Genomic DNA, 9369 nt, shown 5'->3' on the forward strand with positions numbered 1-9369 from the left:
GAGATACAGCGCGGAAACAGGCCCTTCGGCCCACCGAGTCCGCGCCGCCCAGCGATCCCCGCACATTACATTAGCACTATCCTACACACACTAGGGACAATTTTTACATTTTACCCAGCCAATTAACCTACATACCTGTACGTCTTTGGAGTGTGGGAGGAAACCGAAGATCTCGGAGGAAACCAACGCAGGTCACGGGGAGAACGTACAAACTCCGTACAGTACAGCATCCGTAGTCAGGATTGAACCTGAGTCTCCGGCGCTGCATTCGCTGTAAGGCAGCAACTCTACCGCGGCGCCACCGTGCCGCCCGTGAGTGCCAAAAACCAATTTAATATATGGTCCCTAGATAAGGGACGTATAAAATATTAAACTGATAAGAACAGATACTACAAATGATCTTAGCCACAAGGCAGAGAAGTGACCTCCCTACAATCAGCCTGAAGAAGGGTTACGCCCAGAAACATCACCCATCCTTTTCCTCCAGAGATGCTGCCTGTCCCGCTGAGTTACTCCACCACTTTGTGTCCTCTTGTCTACACAGTTGTTTAGTTTATTGTCACGTGTACTGAGGTACAGTGAAAAGCATTTGTTGCCTGCTAGCCAGTCAGCCGAAGGACAAAACATGATTACAAATGGTTTCTTCCCAGCTTTGTGTACAGTGTACAGATTCATGACAAGGGAATAATGTTTAGTGCAAGATAAAGCCTGCAAGATAAAGCCTGTAGATAGTAGTTCAGCACTGCTCTCTGGTTGTGGTAGGATGATTCAGCTGCCTGTTAACAGCTGGGAAGAAACTGTCCCTGAACCTGGAGCTGTGCGTTTTCACACTTCTGTATCTTTTGCCCGATGGGAGAGGGGAGAAGAGGGAGTGGCCAGGGTGCGACTCGTCCTTGATTATGCTGCTGGCTTTGCCGAGGCAGCGTGAGGTGTAAATGGAGTCAATGGGAGGGAGGTTGGTTTGTGTGATGGTCTGGGCTGCGTCCACAATTCTCTGCAATTTCTTGTGATTTTGGATGGAGCTGTTCCCAGAGCAAGCTGCGATACATCCCAATAGAATGCTTTCCACGGCAATTCCTCCTTCCATAACGTACTTGCCATCTCAGAAACCAGCCTTGTGAATCTTACGATAACAAACATATCTTTATAATAATAATAATAATAATAAGCATTTATTTTATATAGCGCCTTACCAGAAGCTCAAAGCGCTTTACAAAAACAGTCATAACATAAAAACAAACAGACAAACTATCCTAACGGAGAAGCGGCGAATAAACAACGCCAGCGTCCTCTCACGTCAGGGTCCGGCAGTAGACAACAAAAAGCACAGGACACACAGATACAATTTTTACACAAACAGCCATCACAGTGATTGCTCTAGGCACACCCTCACTGTGATGGAAGGCAAAGAAAAGTCATTATCTCCTCCTCATTCTTCTTCCGTGGTGCCACGAGGTGATCGAGGCTCCCAACTTTTTGAAGCCCCCACCGGGCGATGGAAAGTCCCAGGGCCAAGCTGAGCAGGCCGATGAAGGTCCTGAGCCCCCACCGGGCGATGGAAAGTCCCAGGGCCGAGCCGAGCAGGCCGTTGAAGGTCCTGAGCCCCCACCGGGCGATGGAAAGTGCCGCGGCCAGGCCACGCAGGGCGATGAAGGGCCTGCGAACGGGTCGATCGTACCTCGCGCTTCGGGGCGGTCGAAGTTGCTACGGCTGGAGCTCCCAAAAACCGGTCGCCAGCCAGGGACCTGCGAGCTCCCGATGTTGCGGTCTGCAGGGCCCACGGCCGAAGCCTCCGAGATGGTAAGTCCAGGCCCTGCGACCGGAGTCTTCAAGGTCGATCCCAGCTGGAAGCCGCCGACTCCACCATGTTAGGCCGTAGCGCGAACGGAGATACGACACGGTAAAGGTCGCATCTCCGCTGAGGAGGAGATTAGAAAAAAGGTTTCCCCCACCCCCCCACCACCACCCCCCCACCACCACCCCCCACATACACAGAGTTAAAAATAGAACAAAACGTACATTAAACGATGACAATAGACAAAAAAACAAAAAAAAGACAGAGAGACTGCCGGTGAGCCGCAGCTGCAGAACACAGCCATGCCCCCATCTATAGAGATGAGATCTAAACTGTGCACAACAGTGCATGGTTATTACCGAGACCCTAGATAATTTAGTTTAGTTTAGTTTCGAGATACAGGGCGGAAACAGGCCCTTCGGCCCATCGAGTCCACATCGACCAGCGGTCCCCGCACACTAACACTGTCCTACACAACCTAGGGACAATTTATCTGTACGGAGTTTGTACGTTCTCCCAGTGACCTGCGTGGGTTTTCTCCGAGGTCTTCGGTTTCCTCCCACACAGGTTTGTAGGTTAATTGGCTTGGCTTGGTTTGTCCCGTGTGTGTGTGTGTAGGATAGTATTTCTGTGCGGGGATTGCTGGTTGGCGAGGACTCGGTGGGCCGAAGGTCCTGTGTCCCGTGCTGTATCTCCAAACTAAACAAAACTAACCCAAACTATTGCAGTTGGCCTCTTCCTCTGCCAAACAGTCGACAGGAAGGATAAGAGGAGATCTTATCGAAACGTATAAGATTATTAAGGGGTTGGACACGTTAGAGGCAGGAAACATGTTCCCAATGTTGGGGGAGTCCAGAACAAGGGGCCACAGTTTAAGAATAAGGGGTAGGCCATTTAGAACTGAGATGAGGAAAAATCTTTTTCAGTCAGAGAGTTGTGAATCTGTGGAATTCTCTGCCTCAGAAGGCAGTGGAGGCCAATTCTCTGAATGCATTCAAGAGAGAGCTAGATAGAGCTCTTAAGGATAGCGGAGTCAGGGGGTATGGGGAGAAGGCAGGAACGGGGTACTGATTGAGAATGATCAGCCATGATCACATTGAATGGCGGTGCTGGCTCGAAGGGCCGAATGGCCTCCTCCTGCACTTATTGTCTATTGTCTATTGACATCGAGACGAAGAGCTGGGGCCCAAGCACTGATCTCTCTGGCACTCATTGCTTGCCAACCTGAGATGAACCCGTTTATTCCAACACTTTATTTTCCGCTCATCATCAGATTATAGACAATAGACAATAGGTGCAGGAGGAGGCCATTCGGCCCTTCGAGCCAGCACCGCCATTCAATGTGATCATGGCTGATCATTCGCAATCAGTAACCCATTCCTGCTTTCTCCCCGTGTCCCTTGATTGCATTAGCCCTAAGAGCTATATCTAACTCTCTCTTGAAAACATCCAGTGAATTGGCCTCCACTGCCCTAGATCCGATCCACAACTCTTTGGGTGAAATTTCTTTCCTCATTTTATCTGGAGGGATAGTGTTCCCAGGTGGAGTTGTTGACAAAACTGCTTCCACAATACATGTCAGCATATCGCTGTGGACTCACATTCTTTTTAGTTTCGTTTAGGTCAGGCAAAAGGTATCGAAGTGTGAAAACACACACCTCCAGGATCAGGGACATTTTCTTCCCAGCTGTTATCAGGCAACTGAATCGTCCATGTTGGCCTTCATTGCGAGAGGATTTGAATTTAGGAGCAAGTAGGTCCTACTGCAGTTGCACACAATACTCCCTGGTGAGACCGCACCTGGAGTATTGTGTGCAGTTTTGGTCTCCTAATTTGAGGAAGGACATTATTGCTAGGTTCACCGGGTTGATTCCCGGGATGGCGGGACTGACATATGATGAAAGAATGGGTAGACTGGACTTGTATTCACTGGAACTTAGAAGGATGAGAGAGGATCTTACAGAAACAAAAAATTCTTAAAGCATTGGACAGGCTAGATGCAGGAAAAATATTCCCGATGTTGGGGGAGTCCAGAACCAAGGGTCACAGTTTAAGAATAAGGGGTAGGCCATTTAGGACTGAGATAAGAAAAAACCTTCTTCACCCAGAGAGTTGTGAATCTGTGGAATTCTCTGCCACAGAAGGCAGTGGAGGCCAATTCACTGGATGTTTTCAAGAGAGAGTTTGATTTAGCTCTTAGGGCTAAAGGAATCAAGGGATATGGAGAGAAAGCAGGTACGGGGTACTGATTTTGGATGATCAGCCATGATCATATCGAATAGCTGGCTTGAAGGGCCGAATGGCCTACTCCTGCACCTATTTTTCTATGCTTCTATTCTCCTATCCTACCACAACCAGAGAGCAGTCCTGAACTACTATCTACCTCTTTGGTGACCCTTGGCCTATCCTTGATCGGACTTTGCTGGCTTTACCTTGCACTAAACGTTATTCCCTTATCATGTATCTGTACACTGTAAATGGCTCGATTGTAATCATGTATTGTCTTCCTGCTGACTGGATAGCACGCAACAAAAAAGCTTTTCACTGTACACTGTACACGTGACAATAATAAACTAATCTAAACTAGTTTAGCTTAGTTTAGTTTAGTTCAGAGATACAGCGCACACAGTCCCTTCGGCCCACCGAGTCCGCACTGACCAGCGATCACCCCGTACACTAGCACTTTCCCACCCTAGGGACAATTTACAATTTTTACCGAAGCCAATTGACCTACAAACCTGTACAACTTTGGAGTGTGGGAGGAAGCCGAAGCATCCAGAGAAACCCCACAAGATGAAGTCCAGTAAAGTCTGATTAAAGATAGTCCAAGGGTCTCCAATGAGGTAGATAGTAGCTCACGACTGCTCTTCAGCTCTTGATATAATGGTTATTTGCCTGATAACAGCTGGGAAGAATCTTCCCCCGGCTAACTACAACTTTGCAGCAGCATTTTTCCATCGGAGTTTCATTATTCGTGTGAATGTATATTACTAAGAATAATGAATCACTGTTTAAAGTGTTTGCTCTTACTTATCTCACATCCCAATTTTAATGCAACTTTCCGATCTAACTCAATCCTCTTGAGAAGAATAGATCAGGTAGATGCACAGAGGAGGAAGGGAGTGCAGATGCTGGTTTACACCAAAGATAAGACACAAAATGCTGGAGTAACTCAGCGGGACAGGCAGCATCTCTGGAGAGAAGGAATGGGTGACGTTTCAGGTCGAGATGTCTGAAAAAGGGTCTCGACCCGAAACGTCACCCATTCCTTCTCTCCAGAGATGCTGCCTGTCCCGCTGAGTTACTCCTGCTTTGTGTCTGCCATCAATTCATGTTCCTATCCAGTAGCTTTCATGTGTACAGCGAAGGGAAACATTATTTTGGTTTCAATACTCATGAAAGGAATTAGGATGCAAAGTGAAACACAACCAGCACCGAGTCTCTTGCCCAGAGTAAGTAAATCGAGGACCAGAGGACAGTGGTTCAAAGTGTAGGGGAAAATATTTAATAGGAATCTGAGGGGAAACTTTTTCACACTAAGGATGGTATGGTGGGTGTATGGAACAAGCTGCCAGAGGAGATAGTTGAAGCAGGGACTATCCCAACTTTTAATAAACAGTTAGACAGGTACATGGATAGGACAGGATTGGAGGGGAATGGACCAAACGCGGGCAGGAGGGACAAGTGTAGCTGGGACATGTTGGCCGGTGTGGGCAAGTTGGGCTGAAGGGCCTGTTTCCACACTGTATCACCCTATGACTCTATGACTCTAGTCCCACCACATTACTTAATTGGCTTTGTTCAAAGTTGAATCTCCAGATTCAGATTTAACCACATCGCTCTTAAATTTAATATGAAATTGTACATTTTGATGGATCTTCCCTGAAGAATTCTTAGTGATAAGGATGCTAATTAATCGTGTCTCATTACCACGGCACTTGATCAGGAACATCCTGCCCCTGGTTGATTTCTCAACAGATTGTACGGGGAAATTGGATTCCATGATCTTGTCCTCCAATCTACTTATGTGAAATTGAAGATTAAAAGTTCCATTATTCTGTCACATTATTTTGCGCTTCTTTGATTTCCTGATTTGTCCAATGCAATTATTACTATTAGAGAGTCTAAGGGCGGTGCGGTGGCGCAGCGGTAGAGTTGCTGCCTCACAGCGCCAGAGACCCGGGTTTGATCCTGACTACGGGCTCTGTCTGTACGGCGTTTGTACGTTCCCCCCGTGACCGGGTGGGATTTATCCGGGTGCTAAAGACGTACATGTTTGTTGGTTAATTGGTTTGTGTAAATCGCCATTAGTGTGCAGGATGCAATACTGGGTTAACATAGAACCAATGAGAACGGGAGATCGATGGTCAGCACAGATTGGGCGGGCCGAAGGGTCCATTTCCACACTGAATCTCTCAACTAAACTAAACCAAATTACAGCAAGACACAAAGTGCTGGAGGAGATATTGCAGTTAGGGCGCACGTTGGCGCAGCGGTAGAGCTACTGCCTTACAGCGCCAGAGACCGGGTTCGATCCTGACCACAGATGCTGTCTGTACGGAGTTTGTACGTACTCCCCGTGACCTATGTGGGTTTCCCCCAAGATTTTTGGTTTCCTCCCACACTCCAAAGATGTACAGGTTTGTAGGTTAATTGGCTTTGGTAGAATTGTAGATTGTCCCTACTGTGTGTAGGATAGTGCTACTGTACACTGGTCGACGCGGACTCGGTGGGCCGAAGGGCCTATTTCCATGCTCTCTGACGAAAGTAAAGGACTAAAGTAAAGTAAAGATGCTGCCTGTCCCGCTGAGTTACTCCAGCACTTTGTGTCCTTTTGTGTAAACCAGCACTGCAGCTGAATTAAACACAACATAGAAACATCGAAACATTGAAAAATAGGTGCAGGAGTAGGCCATACGGCCCTTCGAACCAGCACCACCATTCAATATGATCATGGCTGATCATCTAAAATCAGTAGCCCGTTCCTGCTTTTTCCCTATATCCCTTGATTCCTTTAGCTCATCCTTGAGCTAAATCTAACTCTCTCCTGAAAACATCCAGTGAATTCCACAGAGTTCTCTGGGTGAAGAGGTTTTTCCTCTTCTCAGTCCTAAATGGCCTACCCCTTATTCTTAAACTGTGACCCCTGGTTCTGGACTCCCCCAACATCGGGTACCTTTTTCCTGCATCTAGCCTGTCCAATCCTTTAAGAATTGTATATGTTTCTATAAGATCCCCTCTCATCCTTCTAAATTCCAGTGAACACAAGCCCAGTCGACCCATTCTTTCATCATGTGTCAAGCAACATGCTGGGGTATTTCAGCGGGCCAGGCAGCATCTCTGGTGAAAAAGGATGGGTGACATTTTGGGAAAGAGATACTTCTTCAGACTCTGAAGACTCTCAAAACGTCATCCATCATTTTTCTCCAGAGATGCTGCCTGTCCCGCTGGGTTACTCCAGCACTTTGTGTCTATCTTTGGTATCAACCAGCATCTGCAGTTCCTGGTCTGTACAATGTTCCATAGATTGAATGTAATGGTCACTTCACTGCAACAGTAGAATCAAATAGACCACTTCCATCCTTAAGAAAAGCTTGTGTAGCTAGGAAGTGCAGATGCTGGTTTACACCGAAGATAGACATAAAACTCAGCAGGACAGGCACCATCTCTGGAGAGAAGGAATGGGTGACGTTTCGGGTCGAGATCGTTCTTCAGACTGTCAGGGGAGAGGGAGTCTAGAGATATGGAGTGGCAAGATGTGAAAACAACAGATCAAAGTAGACGGTAGACACAAAATGCTGGAGTAACTCAGCGGGCCAGGCAGCATCTCTGGAGAGAAGGAATGGGTGACGTTTCGGGTCGAGACCCTTCTTCAGACTTCACCTCAGAAAGGCCAGTGTGGTTATGGGAGGGGGAGTCAAAGTGTTCAGCAACTGAGGAGATTGCGAAGGCCTTATTTATCTTATTTTAAACTTTGTTAAAGTGCTGTCACGATGTTTAAACAATGCTGACGTAGTCCCCAGAGTATCTCCAGTAATGAAGGACATTGTCGCCTACAGCACGTATGAGAAATCCAGTCTTCGTGATAACTGGGGGAAGCGTTCAAGTGCCTCTGGTGCCGAGCTGTCTCAGGGAATAATTCCCTCTGTAGTAAATGCTTCAGCGTGCAGTGTTAAAAAAACAACATCGCCATCGCTGCAGTTCACCCAGCAAGGGACAATCTCGAAGAATTGCCTGAGCTGATGGAAACCTCAGGAGCGATTATCAATACAACTCCTTTTGTGAAGAATAAATTAAACTGGAGAGAAGGCAGTGTGCATCCAAACTGGAAAGAGAATGTGCAGGAACTGCAGAGAGTCATAGAGTGATAGTGATAGAGTGATAGTGATAGAGCGAGAGAATCATAGTGAAAGAGTGATAGTGATAGAGGGATAGTGAGAGAGTGATAGTGATAGAGTGATAGAGTGTTAGAGTGTTAGTGACAATAGACAATAGGTGCAGGAGTAGGCCATTCAGCCCTTCGAGCCAGCACCGCCATTCAATGTGATCATGGCTGATCACTCTCAATCAGTACCCCGTTCCTGCCTCTCATAGTGAGAGAGTGAGAAAGTGATAGTGATAGAGTGAGAGAGTGATAGAGTAAAAGAGTGATAGTGATCGAGGGATAGAGTGAGAGAGTGATAGTGAGAGAGTGATAGTGATAGTGATAGAGTGAGAGAGTGATAGAGTGATAGAGGGATAGAGTGATAGAGGGATAGAGTGATAGAGGGATAGAGTGATAGAGGGATAGAGTGATAGAGGGATAGAGTGATAGAGGGATAGAGTGATAGAGGGATAGAGTGATAGAGGGATAGAGTGATAGAGGGATAGAGTGATAGATTGATAGTGAGAGAGTGATAGTGATAGTGATAGAGTGATAGTGATAGTGATAGACTGATAGTGAGAGAGTGATAGAGTGACAGAGTGATAGAGTCACAGTCATAGTGATACAGCGTGAAAACAGGCCCTTCGGCCCAAGTTGCCCACAACAGCCAACATGCCCCAGCTACACTAGTCACACCTATCGGCGTTTGGTCCATATCACTCCTAATCTGTTTTATCCATGTACCTGTCTAACTGTTTCGTAAACATTGCCATAGTCCCTGCCTCAATTACCTCCTCTGGCAGCTTGTTCCATAACCCCTACCCCCCCCCCCCACCACCCTTTGTGTGAAAAGGCTACCCCTCAGATTCCTATTAAATCTTTTCCCCCTCACCTTAAACCTGTGTCCTCTGGTCCTCGATTCACCTACACTGGGCATCTACCCAATCTAATCATCTCATGATTTTGTACACCTCAATAAGATCATCCCCTCATCCTCCAGCGCTCCAAGGAATAGAGTCCCAGCCTGCTCAACCTCTCACTGTAGCTCACACCCTCTGGTCCTGGCAACATCCTCGTGAATCTTCTCAGTACCTTCTCCAGCCTGACAACATATTTCCGTTAACATGGTGCCCAGAACTGAACACTGCCGATGCTGGTTGAAACCGAAGATGCTTGTTTAAATGTTTCAGAGGCCAGGCAGTGGGTTGGT

At 47.1% G+C, this 9369-nt stretch overlaps 1 pseudogene; it reads right to left on the reverse strand.

Moving 5' to 3' along the window:
• Positions 1–249: 249 nt before the first annotated feature.
• LOC144593248 (U2 spliceosomal RNA) lies at positions 250–425 on the reverse strand (annotated as a pseudogene).
• Positions 426–9369: the final 8944 nt, after the last annotated feature.

The sequence above is a fragment of the Rhinoraja longicauda genome, chromosome 4, assembly GCF_053455715.1.
Source record: "Rhinoraja longicauda isolate Sanriku21f chromosome 4, sRhiLon1.1, whole genome shotgun sequence".
In the NCBI taxonomy this organism is placed as follows: domain Eukaryota; kingdom Metazoa; phylum Chordata; class Chondrichthyes; order Rajiformes; family Arhynchobatidae; genus Rhinoraja; species Rhinoraja longicauda.